We start from the raw sequence: 24,105 nt of genomic DNA, 5'->3' as shown, positions 1-24,105 counted from the left end.
TAAGACATAATGAGCTTTCTTCTATATAATAGGAAATGCTACATGTGGTTATGATATACTCTAGCCTGTGAATACGTCATAATTAGTTTAACTTAAAAAAAATTACTGATGTTTTCCAACATTTCTTTATAATGTAACAATGACTATTTTTATGCTTAAATCTTTATGTAAGTCTTAGGTTATTATTTGGAGAAGGCAAAGGCACCCCACTCCAGTATTCTTGCCTGGAAAATCCCATGGATGGAGGAGCCTGGTGGGCTGCCATCCATGGGGTCGCTAAGAGTTGGACACGACTGAGTGACTTCACTTTCACTTTCATTTTCATGCATTGGAGAAGGAAATGGCAACCCACTCCAGTGTTCTTGCCTGGAGAATCCCAGGGACGGGGGAGCCTGGTGGGCTTCCACCTATGCGGTCGCACAGAGTCGGACACGACTGAAGCGACTTAGCAGCAGCAGCAGTTTATTATTGTTCATAACTGGAATTACTGTATTAGGAGTTATGGATAAAGTAGAAGAGTTGTTTCAAATAGGAACCAGCTCCCCCCATTCTTCATAGCACTGAGTATTTTGTAACTTGTTTTTTATTAGAAAAATACTATCAGTACTATTTTTATCTATTTCATTATTAGTGATGTTGCACATCATCCCTATGTTTAAAAGTCAGTTGTATATTTTTTCACCAGGAAGAGAAAGTTAAAAAAAAATTAATAATCTTGTTTAAATTTGTATCCATCAAAACAAAAAGTACCTAGGAGTAAACTTAACTGAGGATTCCAGCTTGTGCTTCATCCAGCCCAGTGTTTCTCATGATGTCTTATGCATATTAGTTAAATAAGCAGGGTGATAATATACAGCCTTGATGTACTCCTTTCCCTCTTTGGAGCCAGTCTGTTGTTCCATGTCCAGTTCTAACTATTGCTTCCTGACGTGCATACAGATTTATCAGGAGGCAGGTCAGGTAGTCTGGTATTCCCATCTCTTTCAGAATTTTCCACTGGTTGTTGTGATCCACATACTCAAAAGCTTTGGCCTAGTCAATAAAGCAGAAGTAGATGTTTTTCTGGAACTCTCTTGTTTTTTCGATGATCCAAATATTGTTGGGCAATTTGATCTCTGGTTCCTCTGCCTTATCTAAATCCAGCTTGAACATCTGCAAGTTCACAGTTCAAGTACTGTTGAAGCCTGGCTTAGAGAATTTTGAGCATTACTTTGCTAGTGTGTGAGATGAATGCAATTGTGCAGTAGTTTGAGCATTCTTTGGCATTGCCTTTCTTTGGGATTGGAATGAAAACTCACCTTTTCCAGTCCTGTGGCCACTACTGAGTTTTCCAAATTTGCTGGCATATTCCGTGCAGCACTTTCACAGCATCGTCTTTTAGGATTTGAAACAGCTCAGATGGGGTTCCATCACCTCCACTAGCTTTCTTTGTAGTGAGGCTTCCTAAGGCCCACTCGACTTCCCACTCTAGTATGTTTGGCTCTAGGTGAGTGATCACAACATCGTGATTATCTGGGTCATGAAAATCTTTTTGGTACAGTTCTGTGTATTCTTGCCACCTCTTCTTAATGTCTTCTGCTTCTGTTAGGTGCATATCATTTCTGTCCTTTATTGAGCCCATCTTTGCATGAAATGTTCCCTTGGTATCTCTAATTTTCTTGAAGAGATCTCTAGTCTTTCCCATTCTGTTGTTTTCCTCTATTTCTTTGCACTGATCACTGAGAAAGGCTTTCTTTTCTCTCTTTGCTATTCTTTGGAACTCTGCATTCAGATGGGTACATCTCTCCTTTTCTCCTTTGTCTTTAACTTCTCTTCTTTTCTCAGCTATTTGTAAGGCCTCCTCAGACAACCATTTTGCCTTTCTCTTCTTGGCGATGGTGTTGATCACTGTGTCTTGTACAGTGTCTTGAACCTCCATCCATAGTTCTTCAGGCACTCTGTCTATCAGAGCTAATCTTGCGTAAGATGGTAGAGTAGAAGGACGTGTGCTCATCTTCTCTTGCGTGAACTTCAAAATTACAACTCACTGCTGAACAACTGTCACTGGAGAATGTTGGATCCCACCGATAAAAGATACCCCACATCCAAGGGCAAAGGAGAAGCCCCAGCAAGATTGTAGGAGGGGCAAAATGGTGTTTAGATTCAAACCCTTTACCCACCACAGATGCTCAGAAGGCTCAAACAAACCTTGTGCGCACCAAGACCCAGAGGCCCCACAGAGCCTGAGCCAGAACTGTGTCTGAGTGTCTCCTGTGGATTTACAGGTCAGCAGTGGCCTGGCACAGGGGCAAGGGCTCTGGGTGCACTAGACCTGGGTATGGCATAAGCCCTCTTGGAGGAGGCTGCCAGAACTTACACAGGCCTGGGAAAACAGACTCTTTGATGGCACAAACAAAACCTTGTGTGCAGCAGGACCCAGGAGAAAGGAGCAGTGACCCAGCAAGAGACTTACCCAGACTTGCCTGTGAGTGTCCAGGAGTCTCTGGAGGAAGCATGGGTTGGTGGTGGCCTGCTCCAGAGTTGGGGGCACTCAGTGCCCCATTGCATGCATGGGACCTTTTCAAGGAGGTTTCTTCATTACCGTTACCTTCACTACCTACCATTATCTTCCTCACCTTCACCGTAGTTTGGCCTCAGGTCAAACAACAGGGAGGGAACACAGGCCCACCCATCAACAGAAAATTGGATTAAGACCCAGATTCCCCCTCAGTCTTTCTCATCAGGAAGCTTCCATAAAGCCTCTTATCCTTATCCATTAGAGGCCAGACAGAATGAAAACCACAATCACAGAAAACTAACCATCTGATCACATGGACCGACAGCCTTGTCTAACTCAATGAAGCTATGAGTCATGCCCTGTAGGGCCACCCAAGACAAACAGGTCATGGTGGAGAATTTTGAAAAATTGTGGTCCACTGGAGAAGGGAATGGCAAACCACTTCAATATTCTTGCCTAGAGAACCCCATGAACGGTCTGTAAAGGCAAAAATATATAGCAGTGAAAGATGAACCCCCCAGGTCAGTAGGTGCCCAATATGTTACTGGAGGTCAGTGGAGAACTAACTCCAGAAAGAATGAAGAGACAGAGCCAAAGCAAAAACAACAGCCAGTTGTGGATGTGACTGGTGATAGAAGTAAAGTCCAGTGCTATAAAGAGCAATATTGCATAGGAACCTGGAATGTCAGGTCCATGAGTCTAGGCAAATTGGAAGTGGTCAAACAGGAGATGACAAGAGTGAATGTCGACATTTTAGGAATCAGTGAAGTAAAATGGACTGGAACGGGTGAATTTAACTCAGATGACCATTATATCTACTACTGTGAGCAAGAAGCCCTTAGAAGAAATGGAGTAGCCATCATAGTCAACAAAAGACTCCAAAATGCAGTACTTGGATGCAATCTCAAAAACGATCGAAGGATCTCTGTTCGTTTCCAAGGCTAACCATTCAATATCACAGCAATCCAAGCCTATGCCCCAACCAGTAATGCTGAAGAAACTGAAGTTGAATGGTTCTATGAAGACCTACAAGACCTTCTAGAACTAGCACCCCAAAAAGATGTCCTTTTCATTATAGGAGACTGGAATGCAAAAGTAGGAAGTCAAGAAACACCTGGAGTAACAGGCAAATTTGGCCTTGGAATATGGAATGAAGCAGGGCAAAGGTTAATAGCATTTTGCTTGGAGAACGCACTGGTCATAGCAAACACCCTCTTCCAACAACATGAGAGAAGACTCTAACACATGAACATCACCAGATGGTCAATACCAAAATCAGATTGATTATATTCTTTGCAGCCAAAGATAGGGAAGCTCTATACAGTCAGCAAAAACAAGACCAGGAGCTGACTGTGGCTTAGATTATGAAATCCTTATTGCCAAATTCAGACTGAAATTGAAGAAAGTAGAGAAAACCACTAGACCATTCAGGTATGACCTAAATCATATCCCTGAGGGTTATACAGTAGACGTGACAGATAGATTTTGGGGTAGATGGTTATGAAATGACAAGTATAAAGACATAAAATAAGAGCATTGCTGGTGATTTGAAGGGGAGTCTGCATGGTGTGTATGACCCGAGTAGGGGAGGGAGTTGTCACAGGTGGAGTCTGAGTAATGAGCGGAGTCCAGGACTTGTATCATCTTCAGGTCCCTGTAGTGGGCCAATAAAATGGGAATTCTCAGAGTATTTTGTGCAGAGAAGTGATGTAATCTGACAAACATTTTAATTGCATTAGCCCCTGAGCTAAGAACAGTTGAAGGACCACAGCGGAAGCCAAGAGACCAGCTGGGAGACTATTCATATATCCCAGGACAGAACATGTTGATGGACTGAATGAGAGCAGTAACTGTGGTGATAAGACATGGTAGAGACAGTGAGACATTACTAGAGACTTACTATATTTAGAAGCAAGAGCCAGAGATTTCCTGAATAGTCAATATGGAATACAGAGGAAAGAGTGTAACCAACGAGGAAGGGCCTGAGGACTTCGGGGTGAGCAGCTATAAGAAGGAAGCTGACCTTAATGAGATAAGGAAGCCCAGTCTTTGCAAGAAGATTATATTTGGTTTGGGTCATAATAAATCTGGGAAACATATTTCACATTGTCTATGTATAACAGAGGTCCCTGTGTACACTAATCTGGAGTTTCACAAAGGTCCAAGGAGAAATGAAAATGTGAAGTTGTCAGTGAATAGGTTCAGTCGCTCAGTTGTGTCTGACTCTTTGCAACCCCATGGACTGCAGCACGCCAGGCTTCCCTGTCCATCACCAATTCCTGGAGTTTACTCAAGCTCATGTCCATCGAGTCGGGAATGCCATCCAACCATCTCATCCTCTATCAACCCCTTCTCCCGCCTTCAGTCTTTCCCAGCATCAGGGTCTTTTCAAATGAGTCAGTTCTTTGCATCAGTTGGCCAAAGTATTGGAGTTTCAGCTTTAGCATCAGGCCTTCCAGTGAATATTCATGAGTGATTTCCTTTCGGATGGACTGCTTGGATCTCCTTTGTAGTCCAAGGGTCTCTCAAGAGTCTTCTCCAACACCACAGTTTAAAAGCATCAATTCTTTGCCACTCAACTTTCTTTATAGTCCAACTCTCACATCTATACATGACTACTGGAAAAACCATAGCTTTGACTAGATGGACGTTTGTTGGCAAAGTAATGCCTCTGCTTTTAAATATGCTGTCTAGGTTGGTCATAGCTTTTCTTCCAAGAAGTAAGCATCTTTTAATTTCATGGCTGCAGTCACCACCTCTAGTGATTTTGGAGCCAAAGAAAATAAAGTCTCTCACTGTTTCCATTGTTTCCCCTTCTATTTGCCATGAAGTGTTGGGATGCCATGATCTTAGTTTTCTGAATGTTGAGCTTTAAGCCAACTTTTTCACTCTCCTCTTTCACTTTCATCAAGAAGCTCTTTAGTTCCTCTTTGCTTTCTGCCATAAGGATGGTGTCATCTGCATATCTGAGGTTATTGATATTTCTCCCAGCAAACTTGATTCTAGCTTGTGCTTCATCCAGCCTGGCATTTTGCATGATGTACTCTGTATATAAGTTAAATAATCAGGGTGACAGTATACAGCCTTGACATACTCCTTTTCCGATTTGGAACCTATCCATTGTTCCATGTCCTCTTTTAATGCTTACTTCTTGACCTGCATACAGGTTTCTCAGCAGGCAGGTGAGGTGGTCTGATATTCCTTCCCATCTCTTTAAGAATTTTCCACAGTTTGTTGTGATCCATACAGTCAAAGACTTTAGCATAGTCAGTGAAGCAGAAGTAGATGTTTTTCTGGAATTCTTCTGCTTTTACTGTGATTCAAGGGATATTGGCAATTTGATCTCTGGTTGCTCTGCCTTTTCTAAATCCAGCTTGACTATCCACATGTTCTCAGTTCACATACTGTTGAAGCCTAGCTTGGAGAATTTTGAACATTACTTTGCTAGCGTGTGAGATGAGTGCAGTTTTGCAGGAGTTTGAACATTCCTTGACATTACCATGGCAATGCTATTGCCATTGTCAGTGCATAGTTAAGATTAAAATTTAAAATGTAATTGTGTGGTGTTAAGAAGAAAATGACTCTAAATAGGGAAGAGCTGTGAGAAGTATGAGCTGGGTCTGTCCAACGTTAACATTTGAAGATATTGAGAGGATACAGCAGAGGAGACAGAAAGGAACTCTTCCTAAGATAGAAAACTAAATGTGTACTGTACTGTTCTCAATCAAGAAAAGGAAAGGAATGCAATGTACACCATGATTAATATCATTAACACTGTTGTATGTTGTATGTGAAAGTTTTTATTAGAGTGAATCCTAAGAGACCACATGACAAGGAAAATATAATTTCTGTTTAATTTCATATCTTTATGAGATGATGGATGGTCACTAAACTTACTGGGATAATCATTTCATGATCTATTTAAGTCAAATCATTATGCAATACACCTTTACACAGTGTTATATATGTCAACTCTCTCTCAGTAAAACCCAAAGAAAAATTACTGAAAATATTACTTGAGCAGCATGAAACCATTCATGGATGCTTTAGGTTCCGAGAAAATAGTGATGAACAAGACATAATTTATTGGCAGTAAACAGGCTGCATGCCTCCATGGGGAAAAGAAAGAGAAGAATAGGGAATGGATGTGAGGTAACATTTCACATTCTGCTGTTGGTCAGTAAAATGAACAATGACCAATGACCTAGCATTGTGGTGGTCAGTGATGAACTCACTAAGTGTTCTTCCCTTCCGTGCAATTTTTCTTAACCAAAGTGATTATTTAATATGTAGATTTTGTAATAGATAAAATAAAGAGGAAATGTTTTAACAATTATTTGTTACTTCTTTCCTTTCAGGAAAAAATGAAATTTCTCTTTACAACCCAAGTTTTACCTTACAATTAGGTGATTATCAGTTCAGTTCAGTTACTCAGTCGTGACCGACTCTTTGTGATCCCATGGACCACAGCATGCCAGGCCTCCCATCCATCACCAATTCCCGGAGTCTACCCAAACTCATGTCTATCGAGTCAGGAAGCCATCCAACCATCTCATTCTCTGTCATCTTCTTTTCTTCCCACCTTCAATCTTTCCCAGCATCAGGGTCTTTTCAGATGAGTCAGTTCTTTGCATCAGGTGGCCAAAGTTTTGGAGTTTCAGCTTCAGCATCAGTCCTTCCAGTGAACACCCAGGACTATCTCCTTTAGGATGAACTGGATCTCCTTGCAGTCCAAGGGACTCTCAAGAGTCTTATCCAACACCACAGTTCAAAAGCATCAATTCTTCAGTGCTCAGCTTTCTTTATAGTCCAACTCTCACATCCATTCATGACTACTGGAAAAACCATAGCCTTGACTAGATGGACCTTTGTTGGCAAAGTAATGTCACTGCTTTTTAATATGTTGTCTAGGTTGGTCATAACTTTCCTTCCAAGGAGTAAGCGTCTTTTAATTTCATGGCTGCAGTCACCATTTGCAGTGATTTTGGAGCCCCCCAAAATAAAGTCAGTCACTGTTTCCTCATCTATTTGCCATGAAGTGATGGGACCAGATGCCATGATCTTAGTTTTCTGAATGTTGAGCTTTAAGCCAACTTTTTCACTCTCCTCTTTCACTTTCAAGAGGCTCTCTAGTTCTTCACTTTCTGCCATCAGTTCAGTTCAGTTCAGTCGCTCAGTCGTGTCCGACTCTTTGCGACCCCGTGAATCGCAGCACGCCAAGCCTCCCTGTCCATCACCAACTCCCAGAGTTCACTCAGGCTCACATCCATCGAGTCAGTGATGCCATCCAGCCATCTCATCCTCTGTCGTCCCCTTCTCCTCCTGCCCCCAATCCCTTCCAGCATCAAAGTCTTTTCCAATGAGTCAACTCTTTGCATGAGGTGGCCAAAGTACTGGAGTTTCAGCTTTAGCATCATTCCTTCCAAAGAAATCCCAGGGCTGATCTTCAGAATAGACTGGTTGGATCTCCTTGCAGACCAAGGGACTCTCAAGAGTCTTCTCCAACACCACAGTTCAAAAGCATCAATTCTTTGGAGCTCAGCCTTCTTCACAGTCCAACTCACATACATACATGACTTCTGGAAAAACCATAGCCTTGACTAGACGGACCTTAGTCGGCAAAGTAATGTCTCTGCTTTTGAATATGCTATCTAGGTTGGTCATAACTTTTCTTCCAAGGAGTAAGTGTCTTTTAATTTCATGGTTGCAGTCACCATCTCCAGTGATTTTAAGAGTGCTTATAGTATAGGTGATAATAGTAATAAAAAAAAATTGATATCTCTTATAAGTGAATCCCAAATATCGTTTCACTTTTTCAAAAGTCACATAGCCAATATATGCAACAGGAAGCACCTTTATGATGTCTGGAGTGACACCCCTGAAAATGTCCCTTTTTCCTTCTTTGTTGCATATATCTTGAGTGAGATGATTCATACAAGGATAGAAATCTGCACTACCTGAGTGGATTAGCTTGAAGAATGAATAGGAAGGGAGTGATTGGAAGAACCAACTCCTTCTGGGCATTTTGTTCGGAAGGGACAATGAGCTAGATATTGGCAAAATATGTATGTTCATGCAGTTTTGTTGTGATTTGTTTTTAAGGTGGGAGAAAGTTGAGCATACTTTAGTATGCTGATGAGAATTTTTCTGTAGAGAAGAACAGTTTGATGATATAATGAGCCAAGAGGATAAAAGCTTATTTTTAAATAGATGAGAAAAGAATGGATCCTGGTGTACAACTGGGGAGCCCTTCTTCAGTTAGGAGCTTGCAGGAGATGAAAGAACCCGAGTCTGTATGTATGTGTGCATGTGGATGGTAGAGACACAGATAAGAGCCCTTGGAAACTCTTTTCTGCCTATTTATAATTCGTGATTATAAACTCAGCTGCAAGTGAACCAGGGAGATGTTGAAGTTCTAGGAAAAAAAGACATATGGTATGGTTAGTTGTCCGGGAATATGAATTGTCCTTAACTCTGACTTATTTTTCAAAAATCATGGGACTAAAATACATAACATATATTTACGTATTCAAATTGTAGGTTAATTATTAATAGATCTCATGCAATACCTTGTTATTTGTTGGAGAGTTTAAAATATCAGTGGTCATTTTGTTTCGTTATATCCCCTGCTTCGTTTTAAATACAGTAATTCTCCTGCATACGAACCTTCAAGTTGCAGACTTGCAGAGATGAGAACATGCATTTGCATGTCTAATCATGTAAATTAGTTCATGTCTCTGGCATGCATTGTCACGTGTGTGCATCCTTTATAAGTGGCTATGATTTTGTGTACTTTACTGTGTATTATGTATAGAGTACAGCAGTACAGTATCTTCATTTCAAGCCCAGGATGTATGGAACAAGTATAAAAGCACTGGTGATGTAGCTGGTACTGCTAAGAAGTGCTTGGAAACAAAAGTGAAAATGATTGAGAGAGCAGCGTGAGACAAAAAGATGGTAGTTGTTGCTTGTTCTTATAACATGAACCATTCAACTGCTGGCAAGATTCTAAAGAACAGGGACACAATCATGGAACATGTGAAGTCTGCTGTGCCAATGACGTTGATGATAATATAAGAGGCTTGGAGAAGTGACGGAGGAGATGGAGAAACTTTTCAGTGCATAGATGCAGGGTCAGTATCAGTCTCCCGTCCTACTCAGCTTGATGCTGATTCAAGAGAAACCTGAAAGCCTTCATGAAGACTTGAAGAAGAAATATGGTGAAGCATCAGAGCATCTTTTAATGCCAGCCATGGCTGGTTTCATCGGTTTAAGGCTAGAGCCAACCTTCACAATGTAAAGCTAAATGTCAAGGCAGTGAGTGCAGATTTGGTAGCTGCCAGAGAGCGTCCTGAAATGCTTTGAGAAATTACTGATGAAGGCACATGTTTACCTGAGCAGGTTTCTAATGTGGTTGAGACAGGACTGTACTGGAAGAAGATACCAGACCGCTTACATTAGTAAGGAGGAAAAGTTGACGCCAAGCTGAAAACAGCAAAGGGTATGCTACCTGTATAATTTAGTGACAAGGCTTCCACAATGTGAATCTGAAGCCTCTTTTAGTTTATCATTCAGAGAATCCAGAAGCCTTGAAAAGGCTCTCTTCCTGTTGTGTGGAAGAGTCACCCCAAGGCCGAGGTTACACGAGCCATTTTCCAGGATTTGTTTTTCTACCACTTTATCTTTAAGGTAGAGAAGAACTGGTTGGAGAAGGACACCCGATTTAGCACCACTTTGCTGCTTGACGGTGCTCCCGGGCTGTCATCCATGGATGACTCATCCAAACATCACAGCAGTGTGTCTGCCATAGAATACTATATTGCCTATCCAACCTGTGAATCAGGGAGTTACAGTGACTTTGGAGATATATTATTCATGTCATGCTTTTTGTCAGGCAAGGTGAGTGATGAATCAGGAGCAACATTGCAACAACTTTGGAAGGGCTATGGGCTTCCCTGGTGGCTCAGACAATGAAGTGTCTGCCTGCAATGCAGGAGACCTGGGTTTGATCCCTGGGTTGGGAAGATCCCGTGGAGAAGGCAATGGCAACCCACTCCAGTACTTTTGTCTGGAAAGTTCCATGTTCGGTGGAGCCTGATGGGTTACAGTCCATGGGGTCACAAAGAATCGGACATGACTAAGTGGTTTTCACTTTCACTTGGAAGGACTATAACAACTGCAAGGTGATAAGAACATTAACTTTGCTTGGTGTCAGGTTACAGCCATCATCATGAATGGGGTTTGGGAGAATCTTTGTCTGCAGTTTGGGCACAATTTTTGTGGATTTGAGAAGGTGGGTAAGGAGGCCAGAGAGGTCTTGAGCAACTCACGGAGCCTCAGCAAGAAGATGAAGCCAGAACTGCAAGAGGAAGACTTCCTTGATCTCCTTGCTGTGCACACAAGGAGCTTACTGATGAAGACCTGATGGAGTTGGAGGCCCAGAGAAAAGACGAAGAGAGACAGCAGGAAGAAGAAGTGACTGAAGAACTGAAGAGATTCAGGATGCAGGGAATGGCAGGGGGTTTTCTTTACCTGGGGAGGTGCTGTTAGTTTTTGAGGCACTGGACCTGAACACAGAACAGTACATGAAGGCTGCAACAGCCGTTCAGAGTGCAAACCAGTGCTACCATGTCGTCTATGACAAGGACAGAAAGAGCTGCTACCCAGGTGCCATTGAATCATTTTTGCCAAAGGTTAGATAGAATTGAATCCAGCAAGGAACCAGAACTTGAGCTATCAATGTCAGGCATGAATTGAATTGCAGCTTACAATTGTAGCTGACAATCCTTCAGCTCTACCGTCTCCCACTTCCTCTCTCTTCTTCAGTCAGTATCTCTTCTTGCCTGTTCACTTGATACCAGTCCCTGTATGCCAGCTGTTGTACTGTACTACTGTACTTTTCAAGGTTTGTACTGTAAGATTGAAAATATTTTCTTGATTTTTTGTGTTTTTTAAATGTATTATTTGTGTGAAAAGTGTTACAAACCTATTGCAGTACAGTACTATTTAGCTGATTGTGCTAGTTGGATACCTAGTCTAACTTTGTAGGACATGGAAACAAATTGGGTCTAGAAATGTGCTATTGGAATAAAACATTTGTATGTAGGAGACTTACTGTAGTTTTCTTTGCTTTTATTCAACTTTTTGGACTACTGATAGCCAAAGTTTGTAGCTTGTTAAGGGAGATGCTGATTTAACATTTTCAAGTGAACAACAGTATTTATCTACACAAGTACAACCATAGGAGATGAATCCCAATATCCAAGAGTAGGAGATCCTCACGCAGCTTGCTAACATCTCCATTTTATCAGATGTTGTACACTTGACGGGGCACACATAATGGTTTCTGTTTCTGCTGCTTTCTGCTGATCAATAAAGAATTCTTTTCAGAACAGATCTCAGGGTATATTGTAGTGAGTGGGAGTCGGTACTACTTATAATCATGTTGCTGTTCAGTCCCCAAGCTGTGCCTGACTGCTTGCGACCCCACAAACTCTAGCACACCAGGCTTCCCTTTCCTTACCATCTCCTGGAGTTTTCCCAAATTTGTGTCCATTGCATTGGTGATGCCATCCAACCAACTTATCCTCTGTTGCCATCTTCTCCTTTTGCCTTGAATCTTCCCTAGCATCACAGTCTTTTCCAATGAGTTGGCTGTTCGCATCAGGTGGACACAGTATTGGAGCTTCAACATCAGTCCTTCCAATGAATATTCAGCGTTATAGTTATATACAGTGTTAAATGTTTGGGCAAGCTTTTCGAAGGGCTCTGGGTACACAAATCCATAAAGTGATAAAGAGAAAACAAATAGCAACGAGAAACAAACAAAAGCATTCTTATAAAGTTAGATAATAAAAACACCTTAAAAACCAACTTGTGTATGCTAAACCCAAACTCCTAATATATACACACTACTGTAAATAAAGCAGATAACCAACAAAGACTTACTGTATAGCATAGAGAAATCTACTCAATATTTCGTAATAACCTATAATGGAAAAGCATCTGAAAAAATTTCTATGTATGTATGTATAACTGAATCACTCTGCTGTATACCCAGATGGTAAAGAATCTGTCTGCAGTGAAGGAGACCCGGGTTCGATCTCTGGGTTGGGAAGATTCCCTGGAGAAGTGAATGACTACCCACTCCAGTATTCTTGCCTGGGAAATCCCATGGACAGAGGAGCCTGGCAGGCTATAGTCTGGAGGTGCAAAGAGTCAGACACGACTGAGTGACTGACACATTATAAATCAAGTATACTTCAATAAAAACATAAAAACAAACCGAAAAAAAGAGATAAAATATCTTTTGAAGAAAGATGAAGATCAACTAAAGATGAACTAAAATAAAATAATAAAATCTATAAAAAGTCAGCTTTTACCATTAACCTCAGGGAACTGTGGTTTTGTATGGACCCCAATGTCGGCATCTATTTTTACATGAGCTTTTGTTTTAAAAGCATATATGCAATAGTTGCAACATTATCCTTTTACAAGATCATGTGTTGTTAAAATGTAGTAGTTACTTGTGTCTGTGTGTCTTGGAAAACTAGCTTCAGTGTATCTGTAGAAGGACAGAAGTAATTATTTTTAATATATAAAATTTAATTTGGAACACAACCTTGTCTTCCATTTCTCTTACACTGTTAACGAAGAGTGAGTTTGTAGAACCTGAAGCATAGTTGGAGAGTATGCTGGTGGTTGTTTTTTAGCCGTGGCTCAGATGGTCAAGCATCTGTCTACAATGCAGGAGACCTAGGTTCAATCCCTGGGTTGGGAAGATCCCATGGAGAAGGAAATGGCAATCCACTCCAGTACTGTTGCCTGGAAAACCCCATGGACAGAGGAGCCTTGTAGGCTACAGTCCATGGGGTCGCAAAGAGTCGGACACGATTGAGCGACTTCACTCATTCTGTCATGCAGCAATGATCTGAAGTTTAGCTGAAGGAATTGGAGAGCTGAACTGAACTGTCAGCAAAAGTGAACTAGTTTGGTTTTCTGAGAAACACTATTTTTATCTACATGATTCAGATTATGAAACTGAGGCAGTGGAGATAAAGGCAGCTTCGCAAGGTCACACAGGTCACACCGCTAGCACAGAGTGGTGCTGGCGTTTGAACACAAGCAGCCTGACCTTCCTACACACCATGGCATGTCCCTTTTTTGATCCCAGATGAGAAGGGCTACTGCAGCAAACTGGGTTCTTGAGGGCGCACCGTGAATTCATGTTGCTAATTCCTCAGAGCCTCAATATATTTGCTTCTGATGCTGCTGCTGCTCCTGCTAAGGCGCTTCAGTCGTGTCCGACTCTGTGCAACCCCATAGATGGCAGCCCACCAGGCTCCTCTGTCCCTGGGATTCTCCAGGCAAGAACACTGGAGTGGGCTGCCATTTCCTTCTCCAAAGCATGCATGCACGCCTAGTCGCTTCAGTCATGTTCGACTCTACGTGACCTGGTGGACAGCAGCCCACCAGGCTCCTCCGTCCACAGGATTCTCTTGGCAAGACTACTGGAATGGGTTTCCATGTCCTTCTCCATTGCTTCTGATGAAATGCCTTCAAAAATCTTTCCCATCTTCTTTGCATTCTTTTCCTTATGGTATTTTATCTAAGTGTGTAAACTCTCTCATCATCATTCTTGGGTGATACTGCTTTGATAAGCAGGGCAACATGAAAAAGCTCATAAAGATTTTAAACAGATTCCTTTGTTGAAAGTTTAATGACAGGGCTGAATATGCATATATCTTGTATGAAGAGTTTCACCTAACATGAAGAAAATAATACAGCAACACTTTCTCTGAAATGAGAGTTACAAGTCAGTGATTTCTTTCCCTACTATTACCTTGTAACAGGCTTTTGGAGAAATCCTAGAAAATAAATTACTTAGGTGTTTTTTTTTTTTTTTTCCCAGTCTTAACACAGATCATTGCTAATGAGTAGCTTCTTCATGATGTAAAAGGACTTCAGAGCCTTCCAATCACAGGTGATGTACATGTAACAATGAATCTGATAGTTTTCCTGCCTCCTCTGGGACCTGACTCTGACAGAGGGAGAAGAGGACAATAAAAACACTGTCTGTACACTTCATTCTCAGAAGTAGGGTTTCTTGTTTGAAAATTGAGCTGATATAATGGAAAGACGATAGGGAAAGGGGAACTGTTGTTTACTGTCAGATTAAGCATAGAATTTCAGATTTGCAAGATGAAAAAGTTCTAGAGCAATTTCACAACCATGTGAATATACTTAACACTGTTGAACTGCATACTTAATAGTTAAGATGGTCCATTCTGTGTTAAGGGCTTCCCTGGTGGCTCAGAGGTTAAAGCGTCTGCCTGCAATGCGGGAGACCTGGGTTCGATCCCCGGGTCGGGAAGATCCCCTGGAGGAGGAAATGGCAACCCACTCCAGTATTCTTGCCTGGAGAATCCCATGGACGGAAGAGCCTGGCGGGCTACAGTGCACGAGGTCGCCAAGAGTCGGACACAACTAAGCGACTTCACTTTATGTGTTTCTTAACTACATAGAAAGTTGTACTTAATACTCTGTATAACTTAAATGGGAAAAGAATTTAAAAAAGAATAGATACATATATATGTATAACTGAATCACTTTCTTGTATACCTGAAACTCACACAACATTGTGAATCAACTATACTCCAATATAAATTTTTAAAAAGACATCTTGGTTGCATCCAAGTTTTGATGATTATGAATAAAGTTGTTATAAATATCAAAAAATAGATAAAATATTTTTGTGAAGTTGAAAAAAATAAACTTTAAAAATAAGTATGTATTTCTATCCTACAGGATTCTTGTAAATCATATACACACATATGTCATTTTTATATATCTGTATAAATACTTATAAATTTATATATACACATACACACATATATGTACATATACACCTGTATATCTTACATCATATACTTATATCTCTGTATATTTTGAAATAAATTTAGAAAATCCCTATATATTACATAAATATATACACATATGAAAATATATATACACAAATATGTACATATACACACGCATTTATCTAGTTAGTCTTTTCTTCCCAGTGAGAGCTTATTATTTCTTTGGTGTTGTGGCTGGCCTTTTGCACTTGACAATATAATACAGCTCTCTTTCTATGTCTATTTATTACAGTTTGTAAGAAAGATGATATTGATGATAGTGATGTCACAGTTACTGACAGCATAGCATTTGTCAGTCATTCCTCTATTGATGGGCATATTTATTGTAAAGTCTTATTGTAGTCAACAATTCAGTACAAATTTTCTTACTGATGCATTCCTGTAAGGTGACTCTCAATCACAGATTTGTATATTTATAATTTTTTTCTTTTTTTAAAATCAGTACTAAAAATTAACCTCCATAAAACCTGAGCATATCTGGTATAATCTTGCCAATATTGGATAATATCAGTAGTTTAACAAGACATAATATAAATGTTTCCTAATGTAATTTTTAATGTATCGTATGATTTGTATATTTTCTAGATACCTCTTGTTCATTTCCAACTTATGCTCTTTTGTTATGATTGTTCTGTTCAGTTTAGTTCAGTCGCTCAGTCCTGTCTCACTCTGTGACCCCATGGACTGCAGCACACCAGACCTCCCTGTCCAGCACCAACTCCTGGAGTTTACTCAAACTCATGTCCATTGAGTCGGTGATGCCATCCAACCATCTCATCCTCTGTCATCCCCTTCTCCTCCCACCTTCAATCTTTCCCAGCATCAGGGTCTTTTCCAGTGAGTCAGTTCTTCGCATCACGTAGCCAAAGTATCGGAGTTTCAGCTTCAGCATCAGTCCTTCCAGTGAACACCCAGGACTGATCTCTTTTAGGATGGACTGGTTGGATCTCCTTGCAGTCCAAGGGACTCTCAAGAGTCTTCTCCAACACCACAATTCAAAAGCATCAATTCTTCAGCACTCAGCTTTCTTTATAGTCCAGCTTTCACATCCATACATGACTACTGGAAAAACCATAGTTGACTAGATGGACCTTTGTTAGCAAAGTAATATCTCTGCTTTTTAATATGCTGTCTAGTTTGGTCATAACTTTTCTTCTAAGGAGTAAGCATCTTTTAATTTCATGGCTGCAGTCACCATCTGCAGCGATTTTGTAGCCCCAAAAAATAGTCTCACAGTTTCCATTGTTTCCCCACCTATTTGCCATGAAGTGATGGGACCAGATGCCATGATCTTAGTTTTCTGAATGTTGAGTTTTAAGCCAGCTTTTTCATTCTCCTCTTTCAGTTTCATCAAAAGGCTCTTTAGTTCTTCGCTTTCTGCCATAAAGGTGGTGTCATCTGAGTATCTGAGGTTATTGATATTTCTCCCTGCAGTCTTGATTCCAGTTTGTGCTTCATCCAGTCTAAAGGACTCTGAATTATGGTTGTTACTATCTCTTTATTACTTTATAGGAACCCTTTATGTAACTTTATCTAGAAATGCTTATAGAAATGCTTGTGATCTTTATATAATCAATGAAATTGGAGTTTGTTTAATGGGACATGTGATACTCAGTTGTAATTAGAATTCTACTTCTGGTATCTTAATACAGCTCACCCACAGAGTCTTGGGACATGAATGTTATCTCACTGGCCCTTCAGCCTTGTCTTTCTTTGGTGTGAAAATGTTCTCTGTTTTCACTCTTCTGTTTCTAGTAGAGCATTTTATTATTTATCCCTGGGCTTTCTTCTGTTTTTTTTTTTTTTTTTTTTCACCTTTTAAGTTTTTCTAGAGTCTCGGAAAACTTTCATTTGATTTCTTTAGTAACTGTTTTGACTTTCTCTAATCCTAATCCTTTTAAACAGATTTTAATTTTATTTAATATTCTTTGAAGATAATTTGACTTTCACATCCTCTCATATTCCACTTCATGCTGTTAGTCCAGTGGTCCAGTGTTTCCCCCCATGGATCAGTGAGCTTGCTTTCTCATTGGGCTGTTGTGTCTATTGGACAGAATATGAGTCATGAAAGCAGCAGGCTCCGAGTCATCTCACAGCTGCCATAAGTCACTGTCTTGTTATGGCAGCATGTACTAGGGTGGCTTACACAGGGCTCAGCTGGACCAGACAGGAGGCAGGGAGGCCCATGGAAACAGGACATTAAATTACCTTCTGTGAATTAAATTATCCAGTCACATGTGATGCTTGAATTTATATATTAATCTGTATTTTATATATGAAAAAATGCTTTTGGTGTAAAATAGCCTATCTAAATGAAGACTCTGGCCATGTGGACAGAAAAATAGTCTTATGAGAATGTGAGCCTCTCCTTTGTTTCTCAGGGTAATGAATCGTCCGTACATGTGCTGCTGCTGCTGCTGCTGCTAAGTCGCTTCAGTCGTGTCCGACTCTGTGCGACCCCATAGACGGCAGCCCACCGAGCTCCCCCATCCCTGGGATTCTCCAGGCAAGAACACTGGAGTGGGTTGCCATTTCCTTCTCCAATGCATGAAAGTGAAAGTGAAGTCGCTCAGTCGTGTCCGACTCTCAGCGACCCCATGGACTGCAGCTCACCAGGCTCCTCCGTCCATGGGATTTTCCAGGCAAGAGTACTGGAGTGGGGTGCCATTGCCTTCTCCACCATACATGTGCAGTGAGCAGCAAAAGTAGTGAAGGCACTCAAAGGCAAGCATTTCTATAACATTCGTATTCGAGGCAGAGTTTGTGGTAATGGAGCAATTCATTAAGAATGCGTTGCTGTCTGATGACATGCTTTTTAATCAATTATTCTTTTCATTCATTTGAACCTATACATTTTCAAGTGACAGAAGGACTTTCCTTGAATCGACTCAGAAACTGATACACCATTTCCATATACTTTAGCGTAATTCGTCTAAGTACTATAAATGGAACCATTTTAGCCAATGGCATTTGCACATTTGGCAGTAGTCAGAGTAGGTAAGAATGTTAATGTTTTCAAAAAAATATGTGAAATGAAAGAATCTGTGAATAGTTTATGGGAGATTGTGAAACCTAGAAATAAAATTATCTAGCTGAGTGTTTTCTTGGCAACAGAGTCCCCACGGTATTCATATTAGCATTTGGTGAGAATTGTCATTAGCAGTATTAGCATTTCGTTGGCAATGCTGCATGCAAATTAGTCTAGTATTGTAACGTTGAATAGAAGTGGTTGCAAATACCTGTATCATGATTAAGTTTTATGTCTGTGTGAATCTGTGCAGTAACACTGGACAGGCTGGCTGTCAGGAAGAAAGAAATACTGCTAACATTTGCAGCAATAATAGTTTCATAGTTGCAGAATATAAAGCATTCTAAGTCAAATTTTGTGACTACTGAAAAACAAGTCAGAGTAGTCAACTTAGGGTAAAGCCTTCAATACCTGGTGTATAGTATTTCTAAACATCTCTAAGGATATTGATAGACATATATGATGGTGTAGTAATTTAATCTTCTGAAGCACAATCGTTTTCATAAACAATGAAACTTTATCAAAATTGAAGAATTGACTATAATAGTGTGCTCTAATTCTTGATTAATTGGTAACCCAATTAATAGACATAAAATATCTCTGGTAGCCAGAATATTTGGTTGAATTTCCATTTTATGCCATGCTACTCACTGAAAAAAAGATTGCATTAAAATTTCAGCATATGTATTATGAAACTGGCTTTACTGAAATTCAGTAATTAACATTGCTTCCATAAACATCACTATCCACATGTTTTGTGGTAAGAATAAAAACCATTGCTCTAAAAGGAAGTAGGGAGTTTCAGAATATTTTATATTGAAGTTCATATTAAACAAGGGTCTTTCATTAAATACTAAGTCTTGTGATCACTGAATTACTATAAAAGGTTTTATATGTTTCTGACGGAGAAGGAAATGGCACCCCACTCCAGTACTCTTGCCTGGAAAATCCCATGAAAGGAGGAGCCTGGTAGGCTGCAGTCCATGTGGTCACTAAGAGTCGGACACGGCTGAGCGACTTCACTTTCACTTTTCCCTTTGATGCATTGGAAAAGGAAATGGCAACCCACTCCAGTGTTCTTGCCTGGAGAATCCCAGGGCCAGGGGAGCCCAGTGGGCTGCCGTCTATGGGGTCGCACAGAGTTGGACACGATTGAAGCGACTTAGCAGCAGCAGCAGCAGCAGCATATGTTTCTGAACTATACAATATCGAGTACACAGTTTCAGCCTACGTAACTGAGGATCGGAGGAATTAGTGGAAGAAGGTCAATCAAAATAGGGCATATGTGTTATTTATTGCCACAAGAAGAATGCCTTTGCTTTCGCATTGTTTGCTGCTGTTGTTGTTTAGCAGCTAAGTTGTGTCCCTCTCTTTTATAACCTGCCAGGCTTCTTTGTCCATGGGATTTCCCAGGCAAGAATACTGGAGTGGGTTGCCATTTCCTTCTCCAGGGGCTCTTCCCAACCCAGGGATCAAACCCAAGTCTCCTGCATTGGCAGGCAGTTTCTTTCCCACTGAGTCACCAGGAAAGATCCATTCTCATTGTTTAATGCCTATAAATAAATGAATGCATAGATTACATTAACCTTTATTTGTCTGTGTTATCAGATATAGTTCTTCTGTGTATTTGCACTGCAGGAGATTTGTATGAACAGATACCTTGTCAATTAATTTTTAATTTTATCTCTGCATAGAACTTTGGCCATAGCATTTTTTTTTCTCTCTGGCATTTAACAATTTTCTTTATTCTGGGAGACTTCCATTCACCTCTGCCTTTCTTTTTATAACCTGTTTTGTTAGTTTGGACCCACATTTAGAGAACCCTTGGAGTGTTATTGCCTTGAAACAGTTATAATGCATAATATAGGGATCTTGCAATCAGAGCGCTGTATGGTATCTGTAAATAAATCATGAGGATGATTCATTCAGGCCTTCTTTTAATGTATTTTCTTACCCACCTTTGACAAAGGGAGAGACTGGTGGTGCAGGAGCTGACTAATGGGAGTTATGGGTTGGTGGATGATGTGTATAATATGAGCCAGAAAAATGTACAGTTTCAAAGCATGTAACTGCAGTTGCAGCCTTCAGCCTTTAATGCCTGAACAGCCACTGTCTAATTTGCAGCAGGCCTGGCTGCAGAAGTGTGACCTTTACCAGGCTCCATTTCCCATGTATTTCTGGGAATTGGAGTTCTACCCTATCCCACCCATCTGCACCGGGTTACTGAGAACTGACCCTTTTTGGAAGCTTCTCTTGCCCCTCATGTGCAGCCTGTCTCTCCCGGGGTGGCTGTTTCTCTCCTGGACAGCTGTCTCACCAAGCGCATGACTCAGAGCATAGCTGGATCCAAGCTCTGCTGTCTCACACGACTTCCAGAAAGCACCACATGGGCAAGAATGACTCCAACTCCAGGCTCCATATTGCTGCTCTTAGGCTGCATAGGACAAGACTTGTCCCTTGCTGGGCACTCCTTGCTGAGTCGTCTTCTGTATTTCAGAGGCCAGTTCATCCTCTGTCAATAAGACTGTCCTTACCCAGGTTGCCCCCAGTCTGTGCACACCCCGACCCCATGCCCACCCCCTGCTGCGTTGACCTTAATCTGCCAAGGCTAAGCAGAGGAAAATAAGTCCCCTCACTTCCCTTTTGCCCAGTCACAGCTCAGCCTCCAAGTTAAATAAAATAAAATGATAAAACGGCAGACATGTAAATTCATGGAGAAAGGAAGAAACTTATTTAAAACATATTATTATGCAAAATGCCTGTCTCCTAGGTATTATAACACATTTACATAACCAAAAGGCTTATTAAAATTTCCCCCATATCAAGGAAGCATTTTGCACTGAAATTATTTAAAGTACAACCTGTAGAGAACTAGGAAAACCTGACAGTTTTAAAAAGAAAAATACATCCTATCCATAGTTTCCCATCTGTTTGAGCTATGTGTGTGCTGAGTCCTTCAGTTGTGTCCAACTGTTTGTGACTCTATGGACCGTGGCCCTCCAGGCTCCTCTAACCATGGGATTCTCCAGGCAAGAATACCAGAGTGGGTTGCCATTTCCTTTTGCTGCAGATCTTCCTGACACAGGGATCAAACCCACCTCTCTTATGTCTCCTGCATTGGCAAGAGGGTTCTTTACCACATCTGTTTGTAGCCATTGTCAAAATCGGAGTCCATTCACTGCTAGAAAAATCTGTTTAAGTGGAGAGAGAATTTAAGGGAGAAGACATATTGCAATTATTTTTTAAAGTAATATATATTCTATTATTGGGATTCCCTGGTGGCTCAGATGGTAAAGCGTCTGCCTGCAATGTGGGAGACCTGGGTTCGATCCCTGGGTTGGGAAGATCCCCTGGAGAAGGAAATGGCAACCAACTCCAGTACTCTTGCCTAGAAAATTCCATGGATGGAGGAGCCTGGTGGTCTACAGTCCATGGGGTCACAAAGAGTTGGACATGACTGGGCGACTTCACATTCTATTATTAAGTATTGCTAATAAGTATATAAGTATGTATTAAGTGTATATTTATGAGTACAAACTTTGTGTGTGACACCACTGTAAATCCTGTGTGTGTGTAACATAAAGGCCCTAAGGTTGTGATGTAACGACATGAACAACTGGCTGCTAATTATGTATTTCCTATAATTCTGTGTTAATTCAATTATCATTAGCTGACTATTCGTCTCATATCAGCCTATGCCAGATAGCATAGAAAATTAATATATTTATAACAAAAGTTCTAGCTTTCAGGAACCTATGTAATTGGATAAAAATGTGTACATGAAAAATTGAGGTGATCTGTAGGTAATATATAAATAAATCACAAGCTATGCATTATAAGTACTATAAGAAATTAAAAGTGGCATAGGAAATTAGCTTAATTAGGAATTTTAAGAATTGACTTAGCCCAAAAAAGGTTTTTTGGAATTTTAAGAATTGACTTAGCCTAAAAAAGGCTTTTCAGTTATAGTAGAATATTCCTGATATAGGAAGGTATAGGGAGTCTCAGAATATACAGTCTAAATAAAGAGAAATATGTGAAATGGGAAGATAGGTTCAGTTGTCTGGCGCTCTTGAGCTTTGCAGGTCAAGTTCAAGATGCACCTCTGATGTTTTTGACCCAAGAGTCAAGCATATGCTATACATGTGTGACTTTCTGGTCTTGATTGATTAAGTTATAGTGCAATGAGTAAATCTGGTACATACCTGCAAAACCTTTTAGTGATGGGAGAAACAAGAAGCAAATTAATATCCAATATTCATGCACCATCCATGATTTATGGGGCGAACAGAATCCATACACACAAGTATCAGTGATGCTCACTGAGTGAAGACGGGCCAGGAGAGGGCGCTCCGCTGGCCACCGCTGGGACGGAAGAGAGCCCTGGCTCCTGGTGGCACCTCTGCTGAGGAGGAGCGCAGCCCCTGAGAACGTGAGCTCTACGACCAGAAGCACACATGCAGGCCCTTTTCAAAGACTCCATCATGCAGCTGTGCACTGCATGGCCGGAGAGGCCACGGCATTCGTCAGGGAATACTTTGAGAGACTGGAGAATAAGGAGGCAAAACGGATCCAGAATCTGCAGAAAGCAGGCTCTTGTGCAGACTCAAGGAAGGATGAAGTCTCTCTCCCTCCAACCAACCCAGCGGTGAGGGGTTGGTGGTGACAAGTTGCCATCCACGCTGAGGTCTACACTAAGCAAGATGCTGCGTCCTATGTTAGGAAGGTTGGACCAGAAGGTTACAAGAGCAATGGCTGCTTTAGCTAAAGCTGTTGAAAAGAATGTGCTGTTTTCACAGCTTGATGATAGTGAGAGAAGCAGTCATTTTGATGCCATGTTTCCAGTTTCCTTTATTGCTGGAGAGACTGTCATTCAGCAGGATCATGAAGGGAATAACTGTGATTGATCAAGGAGAAATGGAAGTCTGTGTCAACAGTGAATGGGCAACCAGTGTTGGGGAAGGAAGGAGCGTTGGGGAAATTGCTTCGATCGTGAAGCACCTAGAGCAGCCACTTTCAAGGCTGAGACAGATGTGAAGTTGTGAGGCATCGCCCCAAGACAACTCTAGAAGGATCCTCCCAGGAGGCATGCTGAGAAACCTGAAGATATGTGAGGAGTCTTTTAGCAAAGGATTTATTTTAGCATCTCTGGACAAGTGGGAACATCTCAGGGTAGTTGGTGCCATGGGACCGATCCAGGCTAAAGACAGGCAGAAGACTGGTGCAGGGAGAACCAGAGGAGGAGTTCTTCTTTGTTTTAGAGGATTCAGCTGCTATGCTGAGCCGTCGGTCAGAAAATGGAGAATTTGTTGAAGTGGGAAGATTGTTTTGGAGAAATTGCTCTGCTGATGAATTGTTCACCTGCTGCCACCCTGGTTGCGCGTGGCCTGTTGAAGCGTGTCAGGCTGGACCCGCGGAGGTTGGAATGTGTTTTCAGCCTGAGCTTGGACGTCTTCAAATGAAACCTCCAGCAGCACAGCAGTTTTGTGTCCCTGTCTGTCTGAAGTCCGCCTCCTGTGCCTCCCTGCTTGCCTCTCCCCATCCAGATTCTCCACGCAGATGGGCTCTGTCCCGCTTTGCAGGGACAGGTGGCCGCTGGCATCGCAGCTTCTTGGTTTCCATTAAAATTGCATTTACAGCACTGTTTTCATTTGGGAACA

The 24,105-nt window shown here is 41.2% G+C and overlaps 1 protein-coding gene and 1 pseudogene across 1 annotated transcript in view; both read left to right on the top strand.

The window, feature by feature from the left end:
• Positions 1-24,105, top strand: part of ADGRB3 (adhesion G protein-coupled receptor B3) — an 878,910-nt gene that overhangs the window by 117,439 nt on the left and 737,366 nt on the right. The window lies entirely within an intron of this gene.
• LOC138088688 (cAMP-dependent protein kinase type I-alpha regulatory subunit pseudogene) lies at positions 4,440-23,949 on the top strand (annotated as a pseudogene).

Source organism: Capricornis sumatraensis, chromosome 11 (genome assembly GCF_032405125.1).
Source record: "Capricornis sumatraensis isolate serow.1 chromosome 11, serow.2, whole genome shotgun sequence".
In the NCBI taxonomy this organism is placed as follows: domain Eukaryota; kingdom Metazoa; phylum Chordata; class Mammalia; order Artiodactyla; family Bovidae; genus Capricornis; species Capricornis sumatraensis.
Note: the sequence above shows the minus strand (reverse complement) of the source record. Positions and strands in the feature narration are given on the sequence as shown.